At 42.0% G+C, this 14,609-nt stretch overlaps 1 long non-coding RNA gene across 1 annotated transcript; it reads right to left on the bottom strand.

The window, feature by feature from the left end:
• Positions 1-6,151: 6,151 nt before the first annotated feature.
• On the bottom strand, positions 6,152-6,875 carry LOC118944875 (uncharacterized). Its single transcript, XR_005040278.2, has 2 exons — positions 6,446-6,875; positions 6,152-6,377 (listed from the first exon to the last, which is right to left on the bottom strand). It is a non-coding gene; the product is annotated as an uncharacterized LOC118944875 (long non-coding RNA).
• Between the last annotated feature and the right edge of the window lie 7,734 nt (positions 6,876-14,609).

Raw genomic sequence — 14,609 nt, 5'->3', positions numbered from 1 at the left:
TGATACCCATTCTAAACGCTTTAGCTGTCTGTTATCACTCACCCTGTTATGACGCTGCCCTCATTCAACACTGAGGATTTTTTCTTCTCTCGAGAGGCTAAATCGTATCCCTGATCTCCCCCTCTCTCTGCACTTTACATCAGCCTCACCTACAGTACAGTGCTGCTGCCTTCTTGGCAGCGGTTTCACCCCTTCCCCCCTTTTTATTTTTGTCTAAACACGAAAGAGGAGCCAAACACCGTACTCACGCAGAGGGCTTGCACGAGATGTACCGCTTAACCGCCGTACCACAGTGCCCCTCCAGCATCCCCTGCTACCCTACACCTCTCCACCCCATTCTGGTTTCCTTCAGGTCGGGCAGAGGAGGACCTGTTTCTCCCTATGACTGGATTAAACCAGAAAGCCCTGGAACCCTATGCGCTGAAAGACTAATTGGCTTCTAAGATGCAACTGTAATAAAAAAAAATGGAATGCTGTTGTGTCAGTCAAGTGTATTTTTATACTTGTCACCTTTTCACCTTTGCAAACAGGCGTCTTTCTTTCTTTCTTTCTTTCTTTCTTTCTTTCTTTCTTTCTCTCTTCCTTCCTTCCTTCCTTTCTCTCTCTCTCTCTCTCTCTCTCTCTCTCACGCTCTCTCTCTCTCGCTCTCTCTCTCTCTCTTTCTCTCTCTCTCATCCCAATGGGTTTTCAGTTTTTTCTCTCTCTCTCTTTTAATTTGTTCCAATGGGTTTTCAATTCCTTCTCTCTCAATCTCTCTTTTCATTCGTCCCAATGGGTTTTCAATTCCTTCTCTCTCTCTTTTCATTCTTTCCAATGGCTTTTCAATTCCTTCTCTCTCTCTCTCTTTTAATTTGTCCTATTGGATTTTCAATTCCTTCTCTCTCTCTCTCTTTTAATTTGTCCTATTGGATTTTCAATTCCTTCTCTTTCTCTCTCTCTTTTCATTCATCCCAATGATTTTTCAATTCTCTCTCTCTCCTACTCTAAACCAATGGCTAGGTGCCCTTCGGCTGACTCAGTAACAATCTAGAGAAGATATTAGTCATCTTACCTGGAGAAGTCCGTCATCCTGTATAGCCGACACAAGACCATAACCAAGTCTTTTTAAATTAATCTCTTCATCAAGGACCACACACATGCAGCGACAGAATCCTAACACTTTGCATGGTGCAATGCTATCCCTTCAATCAACACCCTTTGGACACACCTTCTCATTCAATGGTCTTTCTTTATTTTCACTATTTCCTACATTGCATAATAATAGTCAATACATCAAAACTATGAAATAACAAATATGGAATCATGCTGTAACCAAAAAAGTGTTAAACAAATCCAAATATATTTTAGACTTTAGATTATTCAAAGTAGCCACACTTTGTCTTGATGACAGCTTGGCATTCTCTCAAAGGGTAGTCAAATGGAATGCTTCCAACAGTCTTGAAGGATTTCCCACATATGCTGAGCACTTGTTGGCTGCTTTTTCTTCACTCTGCGGTCCAACTCATCCCAAACCATCTCAACAGGGTTCAGGTCAGGAGATTGTAGAGGCCAGGTCATCTGATGCAGCACTCCATCACTCTCCTTATTGGTCAAATAGCCCTTAAACAGCCTGGAGGTGTGTTGGGTCATTGTCCTGTTGAAAAATAAATCATAGTCCCACTCAGCGCAAATCAGATGGGATGGCGTATTGCTGCAGAATGCTGTGGTAGCCATGCTGGTTAAGTGTGCCTTGAATTCTAAATGTATCACTCAGTGTCACCAGCAAAGCACCCCCACCCCATCACACCTCTCAAATTTGTTAAAGGACCATGAAGGCCTGATTCACGCAGTCTCCTCTGAACAGTTCATGTTGAGATGTGTGAGGTGCAAACTGAGGTGCAGTTAGCTACCGATTTCTGAGGCCGGTAACTCTAATGAACTCATCCTCTGCAGCAGAGATAACTCTGGGTCTTCCTTTCCTGTGGCGGTCCTCATGAGAGCCAGTTGTATTATAGTGCTTGATGGTTTTTGCGACTCGAATGGAAGAAACTTTCAAAGTTCTTGAAATGTTCTTGATTGACTGACCTTCACGTTTTCAACTAATGATGGACTGTTGTTTCTCTTTGCTTATTTGAGCTGTTCTTGCCATAATATGGATTTGGTCTTTTACCAAATAGGGTTATCTTCTGTATTCCACCCCTGCCTTGTCACAAACACAGCTGATTAGCTCAAATGCATTAAGAAGGAAGGCAATTCTACAAATTAACTTTTAACAAGGCACACCTGTTAATTGAAATGCGCTACAGATGACTACCTCATGAAGCTGGTTGAGAAAATGACAGAAGTGTGCAAAGCTGTCATCAAGGCAAAGGGTGGCAACTTTGAAGAATCTCAATTAAATGTTACATTTTCATTTGTTTCACATTTGTTTCACTTTTCTGGTTAATACATGATTCCATATGTGTTATTTCATAGTTTGGATGTCTTTACTATTATTCTACAATGTAGAAATAGTCCAAATAAAGAAAAACGCTTGAATGAGTAGGTGTGTTAAAACCTTTGACTGGCACTGTACATCTACTACATACTCCTTATGCAGTGGCTCTGTTCGTGTCCATAAATAATCTTTACAACATGCCATCTCCCCCATCCATCACACAGTGGCAGGCTGACGCCTCAAATCACTGATTTCTAATTGCAGACTGACAGCACAGTCAATCGTCAGCGAGTGTTCATTCCTCTGATGTTTATTGAAACCGTTAAAACAAGGGAGGTTGTGCTAGTCGTTTAGCATTTGACTCCTTGACCCTGTGCGGTGGAGTTCTCATGCACGTCGTTGCAGTCTTTCTGCGAGGTGAAGCGTTGATTGCTTCATTTAGACCAGACTACCTTTGAGAGATGTACAGGCACCATGTTCCTCTTCACCGGCAATTAACCTTCTCCCTTTGTTATTTGAAATTGTGGGTTTTGACACATTTCTGTTGCCACCTAGTTGTCACGTGAGGAGACCACATTACCAAAATAGAAACTTCTTCTAGCCAACAACAGGCAAGGGCATGCTCCCTCTAAAACAGTTTGGTACTTTTTCACACGGGAGGGCATGAAAAAACTTGAACTTTGTTCACCTCTATCTTCACATCATTACACGATATGAAAGCGTTGTAAAAAAAGCCTTTGTAAGCTGACCTTGCTAGTATTTATATCATAACGTAAGAAAATACAAAGTTGAACACTTGGCTCAAAGACCTCCAGAAGAGACCGTGTGAAGATAAAGGGCCTTGCTTTGCCTTAAAAAGTGTTTCTTATAAACCAATGCTTTTGGTTTTGGAACGCAACGTTCTAAAAGAACAGCGACACCTGTTTCTATATACTGCGAAGATTGTTACAAAATATGGTTTCTAAATCTGCACAACAAAGTAGGACCGTGACCAATATGAAGAAACAGCCTTTATTCTAAGTAGTTGTTATTACCAAGAGCATACAGACACACGTTTGTGCAAAACCATAAAGCTCCAGTTGAACACGAGGTACTGGAAAGGTGGTTTGGTAACAGTGCTGTCAAAACACTAATTATTGGCTGATGGAATATGCTGGGCTGGAATGCATTGTACAACGAGGATAAAACGCAGTAGCTGTCATTAAGAACACGAAGGAGTGTCTGGAATCACCCTGGAATTCCCAGTTCTATTTTGAGCCTTGCTTTTAGTCGATCTGCGCTCGGTGAAGTGATTCAGTGGTCTTAATACTTTCATCCACGTAATCTGCGGGAAAAACATTGGAACATCTACCCAAGTTAGCATCAGCGTGGCACACGTAAGAAACATTTTGGTTGCTCAGAGGGACACAACCTTTTGAGCTGAAGCTATGCAGACTTACCGCTTGGCAGGTATACGATCCACAGACGAGGATATTTTTAGACCGGGCTGGGCAATTAGCTGAGACAGTTTACATTACTGAAATACTTATTAAGGTCAACATTTATAACTTTAACAGATGTTTCTAGATGGCCTGTGATAAACAAAATATAATTTTTTTGAAAAAAAACCCAAGTATTTTACTCCACTGTAACTGTGTGACCTGTACAGTTCAATTACAAGATTCATTGACATGAAAATACATTACGTGCTTATGTCTAATACATTTAGACCTAAGCATGTATTGACATCACACAAATGTATTAGGCCTTACCACACAATTCTAGACCATTTTCTAACATTGTATAATGGAAACGGACCAATCTCAACGGCCAATGGCCCAGAAATACAGTAGCTGGCCCAAAAAAATATTTGTGGGCCCATTTAAAGCTCATGTTTTATTTGACCATATCCCATATCAAGGCCTGTGTATTCTCAACAAACACATAAATCCATTACTGTATTGTATTAACACTCAAATACAATTCAACAGTCCAAAACATTTCCTGTATGTTCGTTTGAAGAGCAATCACCATGTCTCCAAGTTTGAAAGCAATGCACCTGTCTGACTGTGATGACCACACTATCTGTAAATATGATAAAACAATTTGTAAAATGGCCACCCTTATGCTAGTTTCAAGCAAACAATACTTTACTCATTCTTTCATTCCCATTGCACTGGTTGGCACCTAGGTCAACTGATCAAGAAAATTCAGGGGTTGATCATATTGACAGAACAAAATACAACACAACTCTACCTTTGAAGGATCAGGTTAAGAGAAATCAATCTTTCACCGATCATAAATCTTGTCCTCTATACTTTCATCCCCTCCTAATTTATGTGTAAAACCTTCAATCTGCTGAGAGTGCAGTTGTTTATGTTTGGGCCTGTCGGTTGGGCACTCCAATCCATACCCCAAATGACTAAGGCCCACTTTGTCTTTGGAAACAAACACAGAGACAGAGGGAAGGAATTAGAGGGAAAATATCTGTGACTACTCCTCTTTATATGATTTACTGCTGAACCCAGTCAGAGTGGAGTTCTGCTGTAAACCAAACTAGGTTGTTTATTTGACTGTGGAACTGAATGGTGAGGGGTTTTAGTTGGGTACTGTATGGGGAACGGATACAGGTATTTAATCATGTCTTAACACATCAGATTTTTCTATTACAGAATTCAAACCTCCTGACCCAGATATATAAAAGAACATCTGAAACTTTTTACCTGGACATACTGTACGATGATGAAACAACTTGCAGCTAGCTATATGGCTAATCATAACACTGACATTATCAACAGCGTGATGAATGTTGGAGTGTCTGGCTGAACTGCACATAAAGTACTGCACATGAACGTGACGTGAACCAGTGTGCGTGCGTGTGTTTGCGTATGCGTGTGTGTGTTCATACCTGACTGTGGTCTTTAACTGGAGGTTTCTTATCTGATCTAGGGCCTGTGGCAAGGCTCCTGAATGTAATCTAACTTCCTCATGAATCTCACAGCACTGATCTTGACACATGTGAGAGTGAGGAGATTTCTTTGATCTTAGGCCACCACATAGAAAACATAAAATGTTCTTTCTCAAGTTCTTTGGGAGTTCAACAACACCATTCACACATACACAAACACACAGAAAACGCAGTCCCGGGGGTTAATGTTTGTGCTACTGGAGGATTGTCTAAGATGGCCACCGCCACAACCCATCAGTTGCTCATCTACCATTGGTTTGTTTGTTGGTTGGTAGTCATTCCTCGTCGTCTGTGGCACCCAGCCCGTGGTCCGTTCCAATGCAGTCGACAGAGGGGGGAGAGGAAGCAGCAGTTCGACATGCTCGTCCTCCTCCAAAGTGAACTGCAAGCTCCATTTTAAGGAGCTAAGGAGTTAGTCAATGAGGCCCAGGTGTGGCAGATCTGGGCCAATTCTCATCGCCAAGGAAATCATCCAAGGGGGAGGAGTCTACCATCGATCAATTAGAAAACACGAGGAAGCAACACAGCAAACCTTAATCATGTGAAATTAGAATAAGGCACACCAAATATACTGTATATATAATAATGGTCACTGCTTTGGGAAAAATACAAAGGAGGGCAACATGTACCCCCTAAAATGGTGGTTGTCCCATCCACCTGAAATGCTACAGGTAATTCTACAAACCCTAAACCAGTCTGTTTGGGGGGCTGGGATCCTGTCGACTATGCCTAGTGTCAAAAACTGTTAAAAAAAAAATCACATGCCAGCACACAGACAAGGTTTATACAGGTTTGAAAATGTTCTTTATCTCAAGTTCTTGTGTAGTACAAGTTCAACAACACCATTCACACACACACACACACACACACACACACACACACCAAACTCGGTTCTGGAGATAATGTCCGTGCTGCTGGAGGATTGTTAGTCGGTAGTCATTTGGCAGTCATTCCTCATCGTCTGTTGTCCTCAATCGTCTGTGGCACCCAGCCCATGATCCTGTCCAATTTAGTCTACAGAGGGGGGACAGGAAAACATGAGCAAAGAGCCATTCTGAACAGAAGTATTCAACCAAACTCACACATAAATGGTCCCCCTCTGGTTGCAAGGTAAGTGGCAGAGCGGTGTGACGTGGTCCCGTTGATGGTAGCGATGGTATCGTCGGTAGTGGCAACAGCAGTTCAACATGGTCTTCCTCCTCCGGCAGAGTAAACTACAAGTGTAGCAGATGAAGATCTGTGAAACTTACTCCTCAGCCTGAAGTGTCCCGCTTGCGTCGCCTCATTGGCTAGCTTTTGAGATGGCGCAATCGGCTAAGACACTTGAGGGAGGACGGTCACGTGTGCTAGCGAGGCAGAGGTCCGAGTATCGGCTGAATTGGGGGGAAGTGGTACTCGCTAAGCAAGCAGCGTGACAACCTTTACACAAGCTCCATTTTAAGGGGCTCATGGAGCTCGTTGGTCAATTACGCTCAGGTGTGGCAGACCTGAGCCTATTCTTGTCTCCAAGAAGACCAGCCAAGGGGGTAGAGTCTACAATTAGAAACACAAGGAGGGAGAAAAATAGCAAACCTTAATCAAGCAAAGTTACAAAAAGGCACAACAAATACATATAATAAAGGTCACAGCAAACTAAAAATAATTAAATACACACAAAAAGTCCTGGTCTCTAATTTGGGGAAAATATTAAGGAGGGCAACATGTGACAATAGCAGGTAGAAGAAGCACTGGTTAATCACAGGTTTATTTAATAAATCAAAGAGTCAGACACCATGTGACTGGGGAGAGTGAACTGGGACCACCATGACAAATTGTTGGTGATCTCCTTTTGTTGTCAGCTTAAACTACAATTCAATCCCACACACCCATACAGAGGCTAACAATTTCATGAACATGGCTATATTCATATTGACAACTAGGCTATCATACCAAGTCATCCGGGTTTTCCATAGTTGCACAGTTCTACTTTATTCCATCACTGTGACTTTCACCTGCACTCTGACGTAGGTCCCAATGTGATATCTCATCATTACAGATCTACGATGGGCTTACCCCTCTGCCATGCTCTCTCCCTCTCTCCAGTCCCACCTGCTGCAGCATGTCAGCCAAGCTATTATTAAGAGGATCAAGACATAGAGTGCCTTCAGAAATGATTAATGCCCCTTGACTTATTCCACATTTTGTTGCTGCAGCCTGAATTGAAAAATAGTTAATTGCATTTTTTTTCTAATTTTGTTTGCTAATTTATTGAAAATGAAATACAGAAATATCTCATTTACATAGGCATGCACACCCCTGAGTCAATACTTTGTAGAAGCACCTTTGGCAGTGAGTCTTTCTGGGTAAGTCCTCTAAGAGCTTTCCACACATGGATTGTGCAACATTTGCCCGTTATTCTTCACAAACTTCTTCAAGCTCTGTCAAATTGGTTGTTGATCATTGCTAGACAACCATTTTGAGGTTGTCATAGGTTTACTAAACGAAAGTATTAAAGCAACATGTAAAGTGTTGGTCCCATGTTTCATGAGCTGAAACAAAAGATCCCAGAAATGTTCAATACACACAAGAAGCTTATTTATTTTTTATATATGGTAGTATGTTCCAGGCACACCAGCCACAATAATGTGCAGTTTTGTCACACAACACAACGCCACAAATGTCTCAAGTTTTTGAAGGAGCGTGCAATTGGCAGGCTGACTGCAGGAATGTCCATCAGATCTGTTACCAGAAAACTGAATGTGAATTTCTCTACCATAAGCCACCTCCAACCGGCCTTACAAACGCAATGCACGTGTCACCATGTGAGCCCAGGACCTCCACATCCGGTTTCTTCACCTGCGGGATTTTCTGAGACCAGCAACTTCACACAGCCGTTGAAGAGGAGAATGACAACATTCCACAGGCCACAATCAACAGCCTGATCAACTCTATGTGAAGGAGATGTGTCACTCTACGTGAGGCAAATGGTGGTCACACCAGATACTAAATAGTTTTCTGATTCATGCCCTTACCTTTTTTTAAGGTATCTGTGACCAACAGTTGCATATCTGTATTCCGAGTAATGCAAAATCCATAGATTAGGGCTTAATGAATTTATTTAAATTAACTGATTTCCATATGTGAATTGTAACTCAGAAAAATCTTTGAAATTGTTGCATGTTGCTTTTATATTTTTGTTCAGTAGATTTAAGTCAAAACTGTAACTCTGCCGCTCAGGAACATTTACTGTCTTCTTGGTAAACAACTCCAGTGTAGATTTGGCCTTGTCTTATAGGTTATTGTAATGTTGAAATGTGAATTCATCTCTCAGTGTTACGGATCCCTCTGGAACTTTCATCACGCACACCTGCCCCCTATTCCCACTGATTTGTACTTGTATAAGTGTGCCCTTTGGTTTCCCTTATTTGTCGATTATTGTTCCAATGTCCGTTGGTGCGTGTGAGTACCTGTGCTGTGTGTTTTGGCTTTCGTGCCATTGTGGAATGCGCAGATGATTACGGGTCTCCTCCAATGTGTTAATCATCGTGCGCATGTGTAATTTATTCAAGGTACTCCTCTCTCTTTTGTTTGGGTTTCAACCCTGTGTTTTTGGTATGTGTTTGTTTGGTCTTTGTCCCTGTGTCTTTACATGGCAAGCCGTAATTTGGGCTTAATAAAAAAACTATTACGCATTCCTGCTCCTGTCTCCCGAATCATTATTACCAACATGAGAGAATAATCGATCATTAAGGGAGACAGTGGGAATGGCCCATCCGACGACGCTGCGACTGGTCCGTCCTGCACCGCCACAACTTCCGCAGCTGCAACTGGGCCGTCCGACGTCGCCACACGGATCCGTCCGACAACGCAACTTCAGCAGCCACAAATGGCCTGTCCAACGCCACTGCTACTGGTCAGTCCGACGACGACGCAACTTCGGCAGCTGCATAGGATCCTGATCGACCTGCACTGTGTTCCTGTGATAGTCCTCAAGGCCAGTGTCGTTGAGCTGCCGGTGTGTTTTGGCTTTCGTGCCATTGTGAATTGCGCAGATGATTACGGGTTTTGCCCATGTGTTAATCATTGTGTGTGTATTTATTCGAGGTACTGCTTACTCCTCAGTTTGGGTTTCAACCCTGTGTTTTGTGTACGTGTTTGTTTGGTCTTCGTCCCCGTGCTCTTACACAGCACGCCGTAATTTGGGGCGTAATAAAAAAAACTATTACGCATTCCTGCACCTGTCTCCCGAATCATTGTTACCAACGTGACACTCAGTGTCTGGTGGAAAGCAGACTGAACCAGGTTTTCCTCTAAGATTTTGCCTGTGCTTAGCTCCATTCTGTTTATTTTTTTATCCTGATAAACTCCCCAGTCCTTAAAGATTACAAGCATACCCATAACATGATGCAGCCACGTCTATGCTTGAAAATATGGAGAGTGGCACTCAGTAATATGTTGCTTTCGATTTGCCCCAAACATAACACTCTGTATTCAGGACCAAAAGTGAATTGCTTTGCTACACTGTTGGCAGTATGACTTTAGTGTCTTGTTGCAAACATGATGCATGTTTTGGAATATTTGTATTCAGTACAGGCTTCCTTCTTTTCACTCTGTCAATTAGGTTAGTATTGTGGAGTAACTACAATGTTGTTGATCCATCCTCAGTTTTCTCCTATCACAACCATTAAACTCTGTAACTGTTTTAAAGTCACCTTTTGCGTCATGGTGAAATCCCGGAGTGGTTCCTTCATCTCCGGCAATTGAGTTAGGAAGGATGCCTGCATCTTTGTGTAACTTGTGCGTTGGGAGTCGAGAAGCATGTTCAGTGAGGGAAAACCTCCCTGGTCTTTGTGGTTGAATCTGTGTTTAAAATGCACTGCTCGATTGAGAGACCTTACAGATAATTATATGTGTGTGGTAGAGAGATGAGGTAGTCGTTCAAAAAGGATGTTAAACACTATTATTGCACACAAAGTGAGTCCATGCAACTTATTAAGTGACTTGTTAAGCACATTTTTGCTCCTGACCTGATTTAGGGTTGCCATAACAAAGGGTCTGAATACTTATTGACTTTCAGATTTTCATTTTTTATTACATTTGTAAACATTTCTAAAAACACAATTCCACTCTGACATTATGGGGCATTGTGTGTAGACCAGTGACACAACTTCTTAATTTAATCCATTTTAAATTCAGGCTGTATGTTACACAACAAAATGTAGAAAAGGTCAAGGGGAGTGTGAAAACACACATAAACACACACTAACACAAGCCATTACATGAGAGGAGGAGAAATCATACATAACACCTGAGCCTTACTCATTGTGTGGTTGGATTACAGAAACCTATAGTCAACACAGCCTCTCTAAAAACAGTGACTTCACCCAGAATTGGGTGTCACAGACAGCACAAACAGATTATCACACTCAATATGCTCTGAAAACACACGGACACAGACTATGACACACACACACACATTGACATTTGAAGTGCTTTTTCCGTAAACAGAGGGTGGAGGGCCTCGTGTCTGGAAGAAAACATTCGGGCATGTGTTGGTCCTTGTGAAGTCAACAAGAAATGGGAGAATTTAATTAATTTGCATAACTCTGTATTCAAATTTGTCTTACTTAAATGCACTGTTGTCTATGTGTCTACTTTAAGAGATGGTGGCCAACCAATAAAACTATTGGCACAGGAGGTGTCTGGTGTACTCTTGTTATAGCGTGCCACCGATACAGGGTGCAACAAAGGGCGACCGATGAGTTATCCAATTTAGTATGACTGCCACTTGACTCCGGCAGCGGCCCATGACGTGTGGTACAGGGGAGGAGAATATTTTATACATTTGGAGTAAATATATCAGGGATTCTGAGCTGGGGTGGGATGGTGCTAAAGGTGAATCAAAGCATTGGCATTAGCCATAGGGGGAAATCACATCATAAGTCAGGTTAACTCTGCTCTGCTAAAGCATGCCCTCAGTCTGCGATGTCCCTGTGGTAGAGGTTGGAGAAGGTTGACAGGGCATTGAGAGGTGATCAACTGCTATGCCCTTTGATATGCCATTGCATTATCTCCAACCTCAAACCAACAACACTTTCTTTCTTGAAGCATTGCCAATAGAATTCAGCATCCTCAAGACGTCCATGACAGTTCAGCTACATTCAGTAATTACAGTAACATTCACTGCCACTGTAATAGTGTGCATTACAGAGAAGTCTATGGTGTACTATTTTTCCCTGTTTATCAAAAGTGTTGGAAAAACTTGTCAATAATCAACTGACTGGCTTTCTTGATGCCTATAGTATTCTCTCTGGTTTGCAATCTGGTTTCCACTCAGGTTATGGATGTGTCACTGCAACCTTAAAGGTCCTCAATGATGTCACCATTGCCCTTGATTCTAAGCAATGTTGTGCTGCTATTTTTATTGACTTGGCCAAAGCTTTTGATACGGTAGACCATTCCATTCTTGTGGGCCGGCTAAGGATTATTGGTGTCTCTGAGGGGTCTTTGGCCTGGATTGCTAACCACCTCGCTCAAAGAGTGCAGTGTATAAAGTCAGAAAATGTGCTGTCTCAGCCACTGCCTGTCGCCAAGGGAGTACCCCAAGGCTCGATCCAAGGCCCCATGCTCTTCTCAATTTGCATCAACAACATAGCTCAAGCAGTTGGAAGTCTTATACTCAACTCCCTGTATTTTGTGTTAAATGCTCTACAACAAAGCTTTCTTAGTGTCCAACAAGCTTTCTCTACCCTTAACCTTGTTTTGAACAACTCCAAAACAAAGGTCATGTGGTTTGGTAAGAAGAATGCCCCTCTCCCCACAGGTGTGATTACTACCTCTGAGGGTTTAGAGCTTGAGGTAGTCACCTCATACGATTACTGGTGAGTATGGCTAGACGGTACACTGTCCTTCTCTCAGCACATATCAAATCTGCTGCAGGCTAAAGTTAAATCTAGACCTCGTTTCCACTATCGTAATTACTCCTCTTCCACCCCAGTTGCCAAACTAACCCTGATTCAGATGACCATCCTACCTACGCTAGATTACAGAGACATAATTTATAGATCGGTAGGTAAGAGTGCTCTCGAGCAGCTATATGTTCTTTACCATTCGGATTTACAACCAATGCTACTTATAAGACATATCAGATTTGCCACCAATGCTCCTTACAGGACACATCACTTCACTCCATACTCCTCTGTAAACTGGTCATCTCTGTATACCTGTCGCAAGACCCACTGGTTGATGCTTATTTATGAAACCCTCTTAGGCCTCACTCCCCCCTATCTGAGATATCTACTGCAGCCCTCATCCTTCACATACAACACCCATTCTGCCAGTCACATTCTGTTAAAGGTCTCCAAAGCACACACATCCCTGGGTCGCTCCTCTTTTCAGTTTGCTGCAGCTAGCGACTGGAACGAGCTGCAACAAACACTCGAACTGGACAGTTTTATTTCAGTCTCTTCATTCAAAGACTCAATCATGGACACTCTTACTGACAGTTGTGGCTGCTTTGTGTGATGTATTGTTGTCTCTACCTTCTTGACCTTTGTGCTGTTGTCTGTGCCCAATAATGTGTGTACCATGTTTTGTGCTGCTACGATGTTTTGTTGCTACCATGTTGTTGCCATGTTGTGTTGCTACCATGCTGGGTTGTCATGTGTTGCTGCCTTGCTATGTTGTCTTAGGTCTCTCTTTGTGTTGTGTTGTGTTGTCTCTCTTGTCCTGATGTGTGTTTTGTCCTATATTCATATTTAATTTATTTAATTTAAATAAACAATACAAAATCTCCATGATGTGAGTCAGTTTTACATCCAGTGTTTTGCTAACCTTTTGGCGGTCATCCCCTGGATTAAGTGGCCTAACCAAACCCAAAAACAACACCAGAGACAGAGAGACAAATGCTTTGTCACGGTGACAAAACCAACAGTGTGATCTTCCTTCTCTTTTGCTAAACTGTGCATGATCCTGAGATGAATGCTTGCCCAGTGAGCATTGGGCTTGCCTAGCTCCCCCTTTGCATATCTTCCAGAAACCTGTTCTGTCATGGCTTCTAGCCAGACACTCTGTTTTCATAGTTGTAGTGTCATCTTGGTATTAAATCTGCATAACTTCCCTGTTCCTTAAAGTCATCAGAACCCTCAAGGCTATTTATTTCAAATGAATTAATAAATAGAAAGTAGTGATTAATCAAAACAGCCTGCCATTCAGTCCCTCAGCAACAAGGGTGAACAGGAATACACAGGTAAATAGTCTAGCGTAGGGATGGCCAATTAACGGCCCTTTTGACGGCCCTCGGATATTTAATAGTTTTTTGTTTAGGAACTCAGTCTGGGTCTCAACGGGGGGTTATGGATGTGGGTATGCAGACCCGCAAGCAACTGCTGCCCCTCAAGATGAGTTCAAACTTTTTGGTGGCCCCCACACCGATCAAAGTTGCCCATCCCTGGTCTAGCTGATGCTGTTTGGGAAAGAAAAACTTAACAACACAACAACATTGCTCTTCTATGGGGGTGCTCAAGTTGGTATGAACATGCTTTCAGCTACACCAAAACAAAGTGCATTAATGTGAGGTCATGAGAACACTTGAAAGTGTCCCTTTGCACTATGAGTCTATTTGTTTTTACTTTTTCTTTGTCACCCTGACATCCACTAGTGTGAATGTTCTTCTTCAAGACATAACAACTGAACAAGACTCACCACTAAGAATTCACAATCAGTCCCCCCCTGACCATAATACCTGCCTTGTGATTTCTTCTCTACACTAACCATAGTATGGAAATCCCACACACCTGCATAGGAAAACGGAATGTTCACTATTCATAATGGCATTCGTTATCAGTGGAGCCTTTCACAGTAACATACTGCTGACTCTACAGACAATTCCATGACTATAGTGTTTTTCTGAGACGTTGCCCATGGTTGACACCTGAGATAGCGTTCATGTGTTTGATGGAATGCTCTTATCATTCACAGACGTATAGAGAATGCAAAGACTAAAGAAACTGTGGAAAAATAATAATCATATTTCATTTGTAGAGCGCATTTCTCACGCTCAATGTACATAATGTAGAAAACTAAAACGTTTTTAAAAAATGCATCAATACTATAAAAAGTAGAATACGTTATCACAATACATCAAAACATTACCTTCTAATGAAAAATATAGACTTTAGGCAAATTAGGCAATCAAACATTTAGTTGTGTTTTATATGAGGAAATTAAGGCTTCTTCCTTTACATGCGCAGGTAGAGTGTTCCAGAG

This window comes from Oncorhynchus mykiss, chromosome 28 (genome assembly GCF_057628025.1).
Source record: "Oncorhynchus mykiss isolate SJ-2025 chromosome 28, ASM5762802v1, whole genome shotgun sequence".
Classification (NCBI taxonomy): Eukaryota; Metazoa; Chordata; class Actinopteri; order Salmoniformes; family Salmonidae; genus Oncorhynchus; species Oncorhynchus mykiss.
This window is presented reverse-complemented; position numbering and strand designations above follow the sequence as displayed.